Here is a 17,018-nt window from a genome sequence, read left to right as displayed (position 1 = left end):
TCATTGTATTACGTAAGTAAACAGCCGAAGTCCCGTAGACCATCAGTCAGAAGGATGCACGTGCAAAAACATTTGGAATGATTTATAACGTGTACTTCTGTATAGACCCCGCTGTTCAACGAGACTACCTCCTATGGTTCTCTCCGCTCTTGACGAAAAATTGGCTGCCAATCCTCCACAAACATTCAGATACCTCATTTCAAGTACCTTCGGCAGGGTTCATGTCGTCATAAAGGCGAAGAGTGGACGGATACCATTTTAATGTTTACTCTTAGCTGTCTCGACATTTTTAATCATGGGTGTATTTGCTTACATCTACCGAGCGAGGTGCGACAGTGGTTAGCACAGTGGACTCGCGTTCAGGAGAACGACACACCAGATTCGCGTCTGTCCATCCAGATTCAGGTTTCCCATCAATCATCTAAATCGTTCTAGGCAAATATAGGGATGGTTGCTTCGACGCGGCGCGGCCGATTTCCTTCTCCGTCCTTGAAGCATTCTGAGCTTGTGCTCCACCTCTAAAGAAATCAGTGGCGGCGGAAAGTTAAATCCTTTCTCTCCATCGTTTTACATCTGTATTCAGCAAGCTACCAAGAGGTGTGTGACAAAGGGTCCTTCTATCTCTTGCAGAGGTGGGTATGTGGTGCATTTATCCACATGTACCACCTACGTGTTATGACACGTAGAGAAAACTCTCTAAACCCCTATAATTTATTAACCTTAATTGGGATTCTTCTCGTAAACCAAGTGCGGAAGATAACTTTTAATTGGCTGTTCTATGTTTTAGTCACATATATGTATATTTACTTAAAAACGTGAGTTTTGCGGAGGCTTTTGTGAAATAAATGATACAGATGAAATTGACAGAGCTTCGTCTACCTGGTAGTTCCTGGCAGATCCTGTACGACGAGGGTCAGGCTTTCCGGAACCGCCGTCTCCTGAAACATGTAAAGAAGGAATTGTACGTGAGGCAAGAACCTCGCTTTCTCGTCATTCTAAGTTAGAAAACACATTGACCTGAAAACTTGTTGATTACACAACGTTGCTCGCGGAGATTGAAACAGCTACAAAAATGATATAGTGAACGTCATCGGCGTGAAATAATGCAGCCCTGTGCGAAAACTGATATGCAGGTTACTTAATAGAAAAAGAAAATTGCATAATTTTCAGCACTTCAGAAAGTTGAGTAGATGTAGTCGTTAACGTAGGCTAATGTGAGGGCCGAAGAAAAGTGATTCAAATTCTGCTAATGGGAGAAAATATAATCGCAAAAAAAAAAAGACAGGGAAGGCGAAGAATGGTCGTAGGCTACTCTCCTGATCACTAGCCCTGGCGGCAGTGTCTCGGGTTAAATTACAAGCCCCTTATTAGTATATCGAGAGATGAGGCTATGTGACAGTAATTAACTCTATCCGTCCGTCGGAAGGAATATTTAAATGCGGCAGATTCACATGTGCTTTTCGAGTGGAGAGGGCTAAAAACTGTCACGTGTTTTTACTTTCTCCCTTCCTTTCATTTTGTCACATACGACCAATGTGTTGCACAAGTATACGACAGTCACCTATATGATCCAAGATACACATTTCAGAAGATGACAGCAGCCATGTACGTTTCCTTGGACTTCGCCAAATTTGCAGAGCAGAGTTTCCATGCTGACCTCTAAGCTCAGCATCGTGTGTAGTGCTGGTTTTTGGAACCACGACGTATAACAAGAAAAGTGTCGCTCAGAGCATCATTAGCTGAAGTAATAGAATTTGCTCGTTCCCTGAATATTGAGGGTTGTTTGATATGTCTGATAAATTTCCATGAAAGAATGGAAAATTTTTGTTGCACCTTCGCGGTTGGTAATCTCCATTATTCCAAATAATATTACCAATGTACAGCGAATGATTCATTGTTGACAGTCTGAATTTGTCAGTGTGTCCACTACGATTGTAAATGGAGCAAACCGAATTTCGTGCTGTTACTAAACATTTTCATTTCAGGGGTTGGTCTCCGGCACAAATCAAAACGGAACTGGATGAAGTTCACGCGGTCACTGCACCACCATTGAAGACCAATTACTTTTGGATTAATGCATGTAAACATGTTCGAACAAGCACCGAAGACGAAGCGCGCTCAGCCCGTCCAGTTGAAGTCGTCACAAAGGAAACCATTGACAAAATCCATGATATGGTAATGCGAGACCGCCGGCGTAAAACAACCAAACATAGTATTTTATGACGCCATGATATTTGAATTTATCCCATTTTTCTGAAACATTCACATTTCTGCAGCCAAAAGATGCCATAAGATCTAAGTAATTCCCAACATTAAACATGATGACTTAGAATTTCCTACGTATTTACAAAAACCCGGTTATTAATTGATATTATCATCTCTGTGAAGGGCGAGAACGTTTCACCTTGATCTCGCATTTCACAAAATAAACGAAAGTGTTGATTGAATAAGGAAATAATAAGGCAGAAATAAATCAGGGCAGTGAAGTGTCATGCATGTGTCAGGAAAAATAGTCGTAAAAAGATCCTAATCGACTGCAATCGGAGACGAGTGTATCATCTTGTCACTGCTAGTGAGTCCCAAAGCCTACAGGAATTGCTGCCGACAGCAAATGCAGATCCATTCAATCAGTCTCCAAGCGAACATAGCGGCGAGAAGAGCACGCAGTCGTTGCTTGGAGCCAAGTACCTCGCAAAATGCTCTTGCCCACAGCGCCAAATAAAGTTAAGTCTCCAGTGGGCCAAACAACACAGAAACTAAGCAGTAGCTGTAGAGCTGGGGGCGTTTAGTGTGGTCCGATGAATTGTGATTTGACCCTTTTTCAAATGACCCTAGTCGACGAGTGTTCCGACTTATCAATGAAACGTTTAACTCGCAATGTATGGAAGGTGTAATTCTACCTGGGGTGCTTCTATGATATTCTGGGGGCGTTTATCATACCATGAGTAGCGCACACTGATTCAGTTACCGCGAACGTAAATCAAGATGTTTACTTTATCATTCTTCTACATCTTCATTATCAGTGTACTGTTTCCCTTTCTTCCACATCTTTGTGATGAGTGTACTGTTTAAAATAGTGCAAGATGTTCGAAATTCTGAGAAAATTGGGGTAAACTGTAGGGAAAGACGGGTAATATACAATATGTACAAGAAGTAAAAGGGAACTGGAAGATCAAGAACGAAGTTCTCAGATTAAAAATGGTGTAAGGCGGGGATGTAGTCTTTCACCTCTACTGTTCAATCTCTACATCGAAGAAGCAGTGACAGAAATAAAAGAAATGTCCAAGAGTGGGATTAAAATCAAGGTGAAAGGATATGGTTCAAATGTCTCTAAGCACTATGGGACTTAACATCTGAGGTCATCAGTCCCCTAGACTTAGAAGTACGTAAACCTAACTAACCTAAGGACATCACACACATCCATGCCCGAGGCAGGATTCGAATCTGCGACCGCAGCAGCAGTGCGGTTCCGGACTGAAGCGCCTAGAACCGCTCGACCACAGCTGCCGGCGGTGAAAGGTTATCAGTGGGAAGATTCGGTAATGACACTGCTATCCCCAGTGAAAGTGAAGAAGAACTACAGAATATGTTCAATGAAACGAACAGCCTAATATGTACAAAATGTGGATTGGGAGTAAATCGAAGAAAGAGGAAAGTAATGAGAAGTAGTAGAAATGAAATACGGAGAAACTTAACATCAGGATTCGTGATCACGAAGTAGACGAAATTAAGGAATTATGCTACCTAGGCAGCAAAATAACCTATGATGGGCGAGCGAGGAGGGCATAAAGAAGAGACTAGCACTGGAAAAACAGGCATTCCTGACCAAGGGATGTCTACTAGTATCAAACACAGGTCTTAATTTGACGAAGAAATTTCGGAGAATGCACATTTGGTGCACAGCATTGTATTATAGTGAAACATGGACTGTGGGAAAACTGAAATAGAAAAGAAATTCATATGTGATGCTACAGAAGAATGTTGAAAATTCGCTGAACTGATAAGGTAAGCAATGAGGAGGTTCTGCGTTGAATCGGAGAGGGAAGGAATACATGGAAAACACTGACAAGAGGGAACAGGATTATAGGACATCTGTTAAGACATCAGGGAATAACCTCCCATGTACTGGAGGAAGTTGTAGAGGGTAAAAACTGTAAAGGAAGACAGAGATTGGATACGTCCAGCAAATAATTGAGGATATAGGTTACAAGTACTACTCTAAGATGAAAATTTTGGCACAGGAGAGGAATTCATGGCAGGCCACATCAAACCAGTCAGAAGGCTGATGACGCAGAAAAAAAAAGAACTGTGGGCACTCCCGTTTTCCAAGATAACTTCAGCCATGTGCACGGGGCATCAAACACACGTTCCTGGTGCCCAATCGCACCTCCAGTGCCCCACTAAATCAACCAATCTTAATCCTATAGAAAATGTCTGGAATGTTTTAGAATAGAGGCTGAAATGCAGCAATCAACATCTCGGCTCTACGGGATATAATCATCAATGAGTGGCTTCAACTGGATACGGTGTAACTGAACAAACCTGGGGACTCTCCTCTTCTCCGTCCACCTCAGTAGCTGTGTGGACACCGTAGACCCTTGCTACGCAGAAAACCTGGGATTACTCTTCAGTGGAAGGATTGGGATGGGCTCCCCTCAGCCTCGCGATGGCAGTGCAGTACCTACTTGAATGAGAAGTGTCCGCTCCAAAATCTGCAAAGCGGATAATATCCGAGAGAGCAGTGTGCTGACATCCAAATGACGCCATTGCGGGAGGATGACACGGTGGCCGGTCGGTTTCGATTGGCCCATTTGTGGTCAGAGCGTCAGAGCTTTGCTTTGCTGCTTCTCCAAATTGAGGCCATTACTAACGCTCAAAACTTGAACCGTATTAGCAACACACTAATTCCTGGGTGTAGTAATGTGGCTGAATTGTCATGTAGAGTACCCTACATATCTTTACTTATATTTTTATGGTCTCATGGCACTTCTCAGGTCTATTTACATAATGAGTGGGTAACTGAAACGTTCTTTTCGTAATTCGTATTAATGCTTGCAAGATGCATGTGTAACTCCACACATTGCCTACAGTTAAGATAGGAACTGAATTAGCTGTTCAGTTCCGTTTGTGAGAAAAATGTGTGTGAAATATTATCGGACTGAACTGCTAAGGTCATCAGTCCCTAAGCGTACACACTACTTAACTTAAATTATCCTAAGGACAAACACACACACCCATGCCGGAGGGAGGACTCGAAGCTCCGCCGGGACCAGCCGCACAGTCCATGACTGCAGCGCCTTAGACCGCAAGGCTAGTTTGTGAGAAGCTGTATTTTATTTATTCGGCATGTCAGCCTAATAGAGAGGCGGTGAAGGGGAGCTAGCGACCATCCTTCGGCGCGGCCATAAATGTAAAGTGGGCTTCAGGGCCGAAGCTGCCTCCACCCTCGTTTTTTTCTCCCGGCTCAGCGCGGGTCATGTTAACGCAAAGGGTGGTAACGCGTCAGGCAGCTAGCAAGCCCTCGTGGAAAGACACGATGGCTACGTGAAGGAATGTCTCCTTTACTTAAACGAAAAAGGAGGCGCTTGGAATCTTCCGTGGGAACTGAAAGACATAGCATCTCAACATCTGCTTTGGAACGTGGTTGGAAATACCGATGGCTTCTCCCTCTTGCAGCCACTGTGCCGAAATCTTGGAATTTTATTGCAGCAGTGGTCGCAATCTCGGCAAAACTTGGCTCTTTTGACGGCGCTCGGAATCATTGCTGCCACTGGTGGATGAGTGGAAGCTTTTCCAAAATTAGAGAGTCACAGACAACTCTGCCCTCTGCCTCGAAGAACGACCGTCTCGCTGGAGCTTCGTGGGCAGCGCGCGCGAAGATGGGACCTGTACACTGTCTACTGCTGCACTTGGCCGGCATGCACACACGCACGAGTATTGGAAATGGCTCTGAGCACTATGGGAGTTAACTTCTAAGGTCATCAGTCCCCTAGAACTTAGAACTACTTAAACCTAACTAACCTAAGGACATCACACACATCCATGCCCGAGGCAGGATTCGAACCTGCGACCGTAGCGGTCTCGCGGTTCCAGACTGTAGCGCCTAGAACCGCTCCGCCACCCCGGCCGGCGTATTGGAAATCATTTGTTGAGATTCAGGCAGCATTTTAGGGGCACAGTCTTTGTTCACATTGCGGAGTCAGTAGTTTCATTTATTGATGACCACAGTTAGTTGTTTGATTTGCAGGGTGGAAACTTCTTGGCAGATTAAAACTGTGTGCCGTACCGAGATTCGAACTCGGGACCAGTTGCTTTTCACGGGCAAGTCCCGAGTTCGAATCTCGGCCCGGCGCACAGTTTTAATCTATCAGGAAGTTTCAAATCAGTGCACAAGAGTGAAAATCTCATTTTGCAGGATAGACTTTACCAGTGTGGACAGTGTTGCTCTTCGAAGTTCACGTTTTATGTATTAGCATTTTCTGATATCCTTTTCGCTTGACCGTTGGCAATATTCACTTTGCAAATCAAACACTGGTACCAAGGTCGGAGTTAGACATAACTGTTTCTTGAACTTTGCACTTATTGTCATCTGGTTGAAGGTTTCGCACTTGAATGCACATTAAGAGAAATAAACAGCATCTTTTATAAGCTCGCATTTTCATTCAGTAGTTAGCCGTTTGCCTTGACTAATATGTTGTGTCGTGTGGTGGTTGACCTGCGTATTTCATGCGTGACAATTAATTTTTAAACGTAGGCCTATCCCTGTTAACTTCAGATTTGATAAGACGTTATCTGTTATGCGACTTGTTTCATTACCTTTTAAAAGTAAATTCGCATGATAGCATAGGAAGCGTCAATCCGTTTTGCGATCATGGGGGCGTTACTTTTGCACCTCAGGGTACAGCAACCGCAAGCACCTCAACTCACAGTGACTGACTTTTTTCTTTTGTTCGTTTCAGTATGCTATGAACGGCCCTCCCGGTTAGCCGTGCGGTCTAACGCACTGCTTCCAGGCGGGAAGGAGTGCCCGTTCCCGGCACGAATCCGCCCGGCGGATGAGTGTTGAGGTCCGGTGTGCCGGCCAGTCTGTGGATGGTCTTTAGGCGGTTTTCCATCTGCCTCGGCGAACGCTGGCTGGTTCCCCTTATTCCGCCTCAGTTACACTATGTGAGCGATTGCTGCGCGAACACTTTCCACGTACGCATTCACCATAATTACTCTACCACGCAAACATTGGGGTTACACTCGTCTGATGTGAGACGTTCCCGGGGAGGGAGTCCACTGGGGTCCGAACCGCACAGTAGCTTTGGGTTCGGTGTGGGGCGGCGGTGGGGTGAGTGGACTGCTGTAGTCTGTTGTGGGATTGTAAACCGCTAAGTTCTACGGCGGGGACGAAGCCTCTCCGTCGTTTCTAGATCCTCAGTTCCATACAGTACTATGAATGTGAATTTTGTTACCTGTCGGAATCTGTTCTTTGTCAACCCTATATAACTTCATACCACGGTACGGAACTGTCTTTTGTTAAGCCTACTTAACTTCATACCAGGGTACGACTTAAAATTATGTGTACAATGAATTGTCAAAACGAACTGTTGTACAAAATTTCCAGTGCCCAGATAGCTGTATGGGCACGTTTCGAAAGCTAATAACTTAGAAAGAAACTTCTTGTTCAGCGTACTTACAAAGAAAATATGTAACCTCAGTACAGACATCTTCTTTCGTCACCAGCAGACTCGGTGAACTGGCAGAGACTGGAAATTGTTTTGAAGATCAAAACCGATCGGTTAAGACTTGAGGAAACAGGTTCTCTGTGGTTACAGCAGGCAGGCTGTGCGGACAATGAGTCCGGCCTTTGTCGGCAACAAAATCACGGGGGCGGCAGCCGGCGACAGTGGGAGACTGGACTGGACGCTGGCTGAGATTTACGACTTGTTTGCCGGAGCGCAGAGCACGGCAGCAGCACAGTGGGGGCGGCTCTGGCCGCTGACTGCACGTCCCCCGCCGCGATAGCGTGGGCGGCTGCAGGGACAGCAGTTTCCAGGGCCCCAAACAAGTTGTCTCGCGTCCGCCGCACTGTTTTAAGGCTCCAGTTTTATCAGTGACTTACATCTAATATTTGCTGCTGGACATTAAAAAGAATGTTTACTAAAATGAAATTAAGCGTTCTTCGCTTTCCATTAATGTAACTGCAGGACATTAAAATCCCCACACTGAGAAGGATAAAAATAACTGGTCAGGTGCGACTAGGTTTTACGCACTGATGGTTCCGCACAGTTAATGTAGACAGTTCATCCCTCCAGGAAATCGAGAATCACGACGATTTTTGCCTGTTATCGATAGTGATACTGGCAAGTTATCGCTCCTAGGAATTCCAAGACTTTCGAGAATGTTTTAAGTTCGAAATCGGATAGCAAATGACAAAAAATATTTATATCGTGTTATATAATTATAAATTAACGCTTCCCACTACTTGTACTGCCTGGCTTTATGCCAAATTTCGTGATTGTAGGTCAACGGAAGTATCCTACGGTTTGTGATGAATGAGTTTGCGAGTAACAAAATATGTGACAAATGGCCGTACCTTTTCATTTTATTTACTTAGAAGCTTACATTAATTACACCGCCAAGGGAATATAGACCGTAGCAAAGGAATAAATTTTACCTTGGGACGTCTACCCGTTCCTCAGAAAAAAATGGGTCTTAACAGACAGACTGACGGACAGACAGTTGGATAACAAATGATTTTTTTGTGTGGTATAATTAGAAGCTCACAATTTTCGAATTTTTTTCCTTTAACTGTACCGTAAACCTTGCTTCTTAGCAAATTTCATGTTTATAGGCCAACGGTAAGTACACTGTAGGTTTTTATGAGTGAGTTTTCGAGTATCAAAATATGTGACACAAAAAATGGCAGTATCTTTTGATTGGACTGTCGTAGAAGCTTCAATTTATTACAGCATAAGGCACCGTAGACCTTAGTATGTGACACAGATTTCAACTTGGTACGTCTACCCGTTCTTGAGAAAAAGGTGTCTTAATAGGCGGGGCCGGCCGTTGTGGCCGAGCGGTTCATGGCGCTTCAGTCCGGACCCGCGCTGCTGCTACGGTCGCAACTTCGAATCCTGCCTCGGGCATGGATGTGTGTGATGTCCTTAGGTTAGTTAGGTTTAAGTAGTTTTAAGTCTAGGGGACTGATGACCTCAGATGTTAAGTCCAGTAGTGCTCAGAGCCATTTGAACCATTTTTGAATATACTGGGGTAGGGACAAATGTAATTACCAATTAACAATTTTAGGATTTTTTTCCCTTTATTTGTTCTCTGAGACCTTGCTTGTTGCCAAATTTCTTGATTCTCGGTCAAACAGGACGTATAGATTTTGATCCGTGAATTTTCAAGTATCAAAATACGCGACACAAATGGCCGTATCTATTGATTGCATTGACTTAGAAGCTTCAATTTTTTGCAGTGCCAAGGGATAGTAGGCCTTAGTGTGTGACAGAAATCGAACAAACTCCTGAGGAAAAGGGGTTTCTAACAGTCGGACAGTCAGAAAGACGTACAACGAAGTGATCTTGTGGCTATTCCATTTTTACCAACTGAGGTACGAAATCGCAAGAACGAAATTTTATTTATTGTGCGTACACAGTACAGCAGTTAGAATAGATGATTAAATATGTAGATTTGGTGATATACAAGGTCCGAAATTTAGTGCACAGTGGTGTCACCTCTGGCAGCAACAAGGCCCTAGTTCTTCTGTGTATTATGTCGGACTGAGCTTGGATAACAGGCACATCACATGTACTGCTTTAACTATATACTGGAATTCATCAGTCATAGTGGCAAGAGTTTGGTGGCGTGCCAGTCTCTTAGCTAGCAACGACCAGATGTTTTGAATGGGCTGCAGATGTGGAGAACATACCGTCAAAGGTAACAGTCAGACACCTTCTGTATCGATGAGGGGAACGCGGGCAGGATGCAGTCTTACATTATCTTCTTGACAGATAACGTTTCAGACACCTCAAAGATAGGGCACGGGAACAGGTCTTAAGGCCAGAATTCTAACGGCTGCTCTCTAAATTACCATCTGTGCGAAGCAGAGATGGTCATGTGACATACTCAATTGCTCTCCATACAAACATGCCGCCTGCTGGCCCGTATGAAGATGACGAATACAGCCTGGCACATTCGTTCTCCTAGAAGCCTCGACACTTGGTTATGGTAAAAGGGCCACTACACATTGTTGTAGAGTCTGTGAGAGTCTTATTTAGGTTAAGTTTTGTGAGTGATGTGTTTTTGTATGACAACGATACAGTGTATGATTCATTATTTTTATATGAATCTGGTCGTTTTAAGAAAATGCTTGTGGTTTTAAGAAATATTAACCTTCTGTTTTTCTCGTAAGATTATTTTTTCTCTCGAGTGAATGTATCCGAGTTGAGACAGTGACAATTATCAGATGATCTGACTAGTTTATGTTGCCTTTTGTCGAGATGAAACTCCAGCATTAATTCACCTTGATTCAGATGTAAGTTTTAATTGTGTATTCGCTTCAAGAATCGTTCAAGGTAATGTTCAGAGTTATTCCCTTACTGGTTAAGCAGTATGGGTGGACTAGCCCGTTCCTAGAGCTAGTCAGGGCTAGTCTGAACATTTTAATGGTACAGCTTCTTCATGCTACTGAGACGGTGAGATTACAATTGACCATTTTGACGATATCAATGGCTGGTTGCCTCTGACACCACGCAGTTACTTTTGCTCTCCTCTGTTTATCTCCACTCTCTTGCTGTGTCGTTGACGCTATTCTGTATGTCTTCTTCTATGAAAAAATGATATTTCACGCTGAATACTTCTGACAGTACCAGAATTCTATCTCATCTTCCAACCGTTTAATAACTGTAGCATCGTCTATATCTAAATTTATGCTCCGCAAGCCACCCAACGGTGCGTGGTGGAGGGCACTTTACGTGCCACTGCCATTACCTCCCTTTCCTGTTCCAGTCGCGTATGGTTCGAGGGAAGAACGACTGCCGGAAAGCCTCCGTGCGCGGTCGAATCTCTCTAATTTTACATTCGTGATCTCCTCGGGAGGTATAAGTAGGGGAAAGCAATATATTCGATACCTCATCCAGAAACGCGCTCTCTCGAAACCTGGACAGCAAGCTACATCGCGATGCAGAGCGCCTCTCTTGCAGAGTCTGCCACTTGAGTTTGCTCAGCATCTCCGTAACGCTATCACGCTTACCAAATAACCCTGTGACGAAACGAGCCGTTCTTCTTTGGACCTTCTCTATCTCCTCTGTCAATCCGACCTGGTACGGATCCCACACTGATGAGTAATACTCAGGTATAGGTCGAACGAGTGTTTTCTAAGCCACCTCCTTTGTTGATGGACTACATTTTCTATGGACTCTCCCAGTAAATCTCAACCTGGCATCCGCCTTACCATCAATTAATTTTATATGATCATTCCACTTCAAATCGTTCCGTACTCATACTCCCAGATATTTTACAAAATTAACTACTACCAGTATTTTTTTCTGATATCATATAATCATACAATAACGGATCCTTCTTTCTATGTATTCGCAGTACATTACATTTGTCTATGTTAAGGGTCAGTTGCCACTCCCTGCACCAAGTGCCTATCCGCTGAAAATCTTCCTGCATTTTGTTGCAATTTTCTAATGCTGCAGCTTCTCTGTATACTACAGCATCATCCGCGAAAAGCCACATGGAACTTCCGACACTATCTACTAGGTCATATATATATATATATATATATATATATATATATATATATATATATATATATAGTGAAAAGCAATGGTCCCGTGGCTCAGTTCCTACAGAATTCAACAAGTACCGAGTTTGATATAAGAATACCACAATGAATGGTGCCTATAGAAAACAATGGGTGTCAACCATCAGATGAGCAGAGTGTCCGAAGGCGGGGTCAGGGACAAACACGCAAACAGAAAGAGCGGGACAGCGTAAAGAATTTAACACTTATGCAAAGCGAGCATAAATATGAGTAAGCAAGACTTGTGTTAGCTTACAGCTGACTGTGGAGTCAGCATGGTAGAACCAGAAAGGCTACGGCTCCACAGCCGTTGTCCAATGTGGACACTCTTGCCGCTTACGGTGGAGTTGCGGATCATTCCGACTTTCGACCATGAATAGTTCCTTGTCTGAGATACCTGTGCATGAGTCTAGTGGGGATACCAAATCCATTCCCCCTTTAGGAGGCACATACATCAGAAGACGCCCAATCGTTTGCTAGAGTAACTGAGTCAAGGGATGTTGGGGCGCGCGAGATTTCTGCCAGAAGATTCACCTAAGCACTCTCCGCCTAGACATCATGAGCGTCGATTTGGATGGTGACGGGCTGATGGTCCACCAGAGACTGGTGGTCGAGATCTGATGAGATGTCTGCGGGTGCCGCTCGGTGCTTCGTGCCATTGGCCCCTCCCGGCTGTGCGAAGGTCCCCGGTATGTCTGATCTGTAGTTCCCTTTGCTGAGTTTGATGTGGGCATAGCTGAATAGAATGGCATGCCATATGCTACTGACCTACTGCAACTATATAAAGTTACACTACTGGCCATTAAAATTGCTACACCAAGAAGAAATGCAGATGATAAACGGGTATTCATTGGACAAATATATTATACTAGAACTGACATGTCATTACATTTTCACGCAATTTCCGTGCATAGATCCTGGGAAATCAGTACCTAGAACAACCACCTCTGGCCGTAATAACTGCCTTGATACGCCTGGGCATTGAGTCAAACAGAGCTTGGATGGCGTGTACAGGTACAGCTGCCCATGCAGCTTCAACACGATACCACAGTTCATTAAGAGTAGTGACTGACGTATTGTGACGAGCCAGTTGCTCGGTCACCACTGACCAGACGTTTTCAATTCGTGAGAGATCTGAAGAATGTGCTGACCAGGGCAGCAGTCGAACATTTTCTGTATGCAGAAAGGCCCGTACAGGACCTGCGACGTGCGGTCGTGCATTATCCTGCTGAAATGTAGGGTTTCACAGGGATCGAATGAAGGGTAGAGCCACGGGTCGTAACACATCTGAAATGTAACGTCCACTGTTCAAAGTGCCGTCATTGCGAACACGAGGTGACCGAGACGTGTAACCAATGGCACCCCATACCATCACGCCGGGTGATACGCCAGTATGGCGATGACGAATACACGCTTCCAATGTGCGTTCACCGCGATGTCGCCAAACACGGATGCGGCCATCATGATGCTGTAAACAGTACCTGGATTCATCCGAAAAAATGACGTTTTGCCATTTGTGGACCCAGGTTCGTCTCGTCGTTGAGTACACCATCGCAGGCGCTCCTGTCTGTGATGCAGCGTCAAGGGTAAACGCAGCCATGGTCTCCGAGCTGATAATCCCTGCTGCTGCAAACGTCATCTAACTGTTCGTGCAGATGGTTGGTGTCTTGCAAACGTCCCCATCTGTTGACTCACGGATCGACAAGTAACTGTACGATCCATTACATCCATACGGATAAGATGCCTGTCATCTCGACTGCTAGTGATACGAGGCCATAGGGATCCAGCACGGCGTTCCGTATTACCCTCCTGAACCTACCGATTCCATATTCTGCTAACGGTAATTGGATCTCGACCAACGCGAGCAGCAATGTCGCGATACGATAAACCGCAATCGCGATAGGCTACAATCCGACCTTTATCGAAGTCGGAAACGTGATGGTACGCATTTCTCCTCCTTACACGAGGTATCACAACAACGTTTCGCCAGGCAACGCCGGTCAACTGCTGTTTGTGTATGAGAAATTGGTTGGAATCTTTCCTCATGTCAGCACCTTGTAGGTGTCGCCACCGGCACCAACCTTGTGTGAATGCTCTGAAAAGCTAATCATTTGCATATCACAGCATCTTCTTCCTGTCGGTTAAATTTCGCGTCTGTATCACTTCATCTTCGTGGTGTAGCAATTTTAGTGGCCAGTAGTGTATTTGCAACACTTCAAAAACGTTGGATCTGTAATGGCAAGAGTATACAACACGAAAACGGACTTAGATGTGAGAGCAAGTTCTCACCACCAATTTGATATATGTCGCGTATCGTGATGACGGCATCTACGAAAAACGTAGCACAGAGTACGACGACACGTGGCACTCGCGAAAAATACCGGATGTCAACCCAAATGGCGAGAGGTAAGGCACAAGGCGCAGACAGAGATAAACACAGAAACTGTAAGAATGCGTCAGAATTTAACACACAGGTGAGCGTAAACCGAGTAAACAAGATCTGGACTTGAGCTGTCGAGCCGGCCGCTGTGGCCGAGCGCTTCTATGCGCTTCAGGCTTTAACCGCGCGACCGCTACGGTCGCAGGTTCGAATCCTGCCACGGGCATGGATGTATGTGATGTCCTTAGGTTAGTTAGGTTTACGTAGTTCTAAGTCTAGGGGACTGGTGACCTCAGATGTTAAGCCCTATAGTGCTCAGAGCAATTTGAACCATTTTGAGCTGTCGAGCCGGCAAAGCCACGACTCCAGACTCATGTATCCGACTTTCACGCCACTTTCAGCGGAGTTGTGCATCACTCTGACTCTCCACCGCAAATAAATGAGTTTAGCGGGGATACTAAAATTACGATTGTCACATCCTAAGAAATTCATACAAATATCTGCATATGAGTTCTGACTTTAATACGCATGGTGCTGATTAGCCACCGTGCCTGTAGCTCCATTACTTTCCTGTTGCTTTTCTGACCTATGATTACGCAGAAAATTTTCCTCCGTTTGACGTCCTCAACTGTTTTCAGGCAACCTGACATCATCACCTCGAGAACTCATCGAACCACAACGTTGCCATGTATGGAAGCTCTTATTTCAACCCATGGTATCCTCATAATCTACGTCATCGTAGTGATTTGGTTCTAATCACCAGGCCCGTTAATCCGTTACTTCTGTCATTAATATTTATATGTTATATCAGATCTATATTCTTTCGATGATTATTTCACATTTTCATCGATTCTTGTGCATGGTCACCACGGAATTCCAAAACAACACATTGTGGAAAATCACCTAATAATTAGCGTTATACTTGGTGTGAAATTTCCATAGTCAAAACATTGTGTATAGTAAATATGAATACAACACATTCGGCTTGACAAACAGCATATGTAACGCAAAATTACGCTACTACTGTAGAATATCCAGTTTTGTGATTTTCCTTTACTTATAAAGTACTTCTACCAAGCAGCGACGGAAGGATCAATTAACATGATGCTCTTCGAACGTTGTTAATTAATCGAATTATAATTTTGTTTGGAAAAATCAGATTTTATCAAACTAAATGAATTACTGAGTTAGGAGAGCGACCACTTCGTCGTTTGATGAAGACTGCTTCGCTGAAAATCGGATTTTGAGCAACAGATCGCTTGGGGATAAATCAGGTCATCCAAAAAACAGAGCTCAAAAAGTAGCAGTTCGCCATTGCGACTATTGATCTCTGAGATGAAACATTCTCCAAGGGAAAGAACATTTTTCCGGTACGCCAGTCTTCATCATTTCCAGTCTGTTCTTATTTCCGAAACACACTGCAACAACTGATAGAGTACTGACACATCTTAGGCCAGACTGATTGAATAAAAACACTTGTATGTTGTAGAAATCGGACCACTGTTTCTCCATTAACTCAAGAATACTAAGTTTACTACTCCACATTTTATCCAAAGGAGGTTCTAATTTATAGGTTATGCATTAGTTAATTACTATGATTACATCTCCAGTGGTGTGTTACACACCAAATTAAGCACGAGATGTTCTGTCTTATACCCTACTGCAGTCGTAAATTTTACGAGGGTTTAGTTATCTAGGGTTAAGTATCCACAATAGTCCAGAATGAGATTTTCACTCTGCAGCGGAGTGTGCGCTGATATGAAACTACCTGGAAGATTAAAACTGTGTGCCCGACCGAGACTCGAACTCGGGACCTTTGCCTTTCGCGGGCAAGTGCTCTACCAACTGAGCTACCCAAGCATGACTCATGCCCCATCCTCACAGCTTTACTTCTGTCAGTACCTCGTCTCCTACCTTCCAAACTTTACAGAAGCTCTCCTGCGAACCTTGCAGAACTAGCACTCCTGAAAGAAAGGATATTGCGGAGACATGGCTTAGCCACAGCCTGGGGGATGTTTCCAGAATAGTGTTTCCACGATAGTGTTTGCCATAGTAATTACTTGAACTACTCGACGGGGGCAAGTCTGTACTCTGGGAATCTCCAACTTCCTTTAAGTTGTCTGTCTATTTACAAATGAATAAATGGAACTTGCATTTTGCCAGGCGCGTTTCACCTTAAAAATGGAAGCATCTTGAGTGCGAAATGAACTTCCCACTTTGAAAGATTTATAAATTCCTGTATTAATTCGCCGAAAACTATTCAAGCTTGCTAGGTGCTTTTTGTTTCACTGCAATTAGAACTCTGAATTGCATAGTTGGGGGGGGGGGGGGGGGGGCGCATCTCATTATATAAGGAACAAAACTGCGATTTACTTGTCTGAAATATTGTAGCAAGTTCTCATATTTTTCAGCTGATAAATCAGATTCTTTTCTTTTTATACACGTGATTTTTTTGACGGCACCAAACCAGGCATAACTCTGACAAAGAGCTTCATACAAAATCAGAACTACAAAGACACTACACTCTGTTGCCACTACCGCAAAAAGTTTTATAGATTTTCGACTGTTAATATTTCTCATCTCTTCGTAATAAAATAGTTTACAATTGGTTTTTATTATATAGAAACAATTTCACAAAGGTTTTCGTATTTAAAATTTCTGCCTAAAATTAATAACACTGTAATCTTTTGTGAAATTCTCTTTTTCCATTACACAAAAAAAAGGAGTTTTCTGTTTTTGGTTCTCTTTATGTTTGACATGATTCAAGACTCGCCCACACATTTAAATTAGTTTTTTTTGTAATAAGTCTTGTGCAGTTTTAGCATTCTGCCAGTTGTT

The 17,018-nt window shown here is 43.8% G+C and overlaps 1 long non-coding RNA gene across 1 annotated transcript in view; it reads right to left on the bottom strand.

The window, feature by feature from the left end:
* The window catches only part of LOC124796426, a 687,048-nt gene that overhangs the window by 122,566 nt on the left and 547,464 nt on the right, over positions 1-17,018 (bottom strand). Inside the window, exon 3 of the long non-coding RNA XR_007016766.1 lies at positions 880-938. This is a non-coding gene — a long non-coding RNA (uncharacterized LOC124796426). The remainder of the gene's footprint in view (positions 1-879; positions 939-17,018) is intronic.

This window comes from Schistocerca piceifrons, chromosome 4 (genome assembly GCF_021461385.2).
Source record: "Schistocerca piceifrons isolate TAMUIC-IGC-003096 chromosome 4, iqSchPice1.1, whole genome shotgun sequence".
NCBI lineage: Eukaryota > Metazoa > Arthropoda > Insecta > Orthoptera > Acrididae > Schistocerca > Schistocerca piceifrons.
This window is presented reverse-complemented; position numbering and strand designations above follow the sequence as displayed.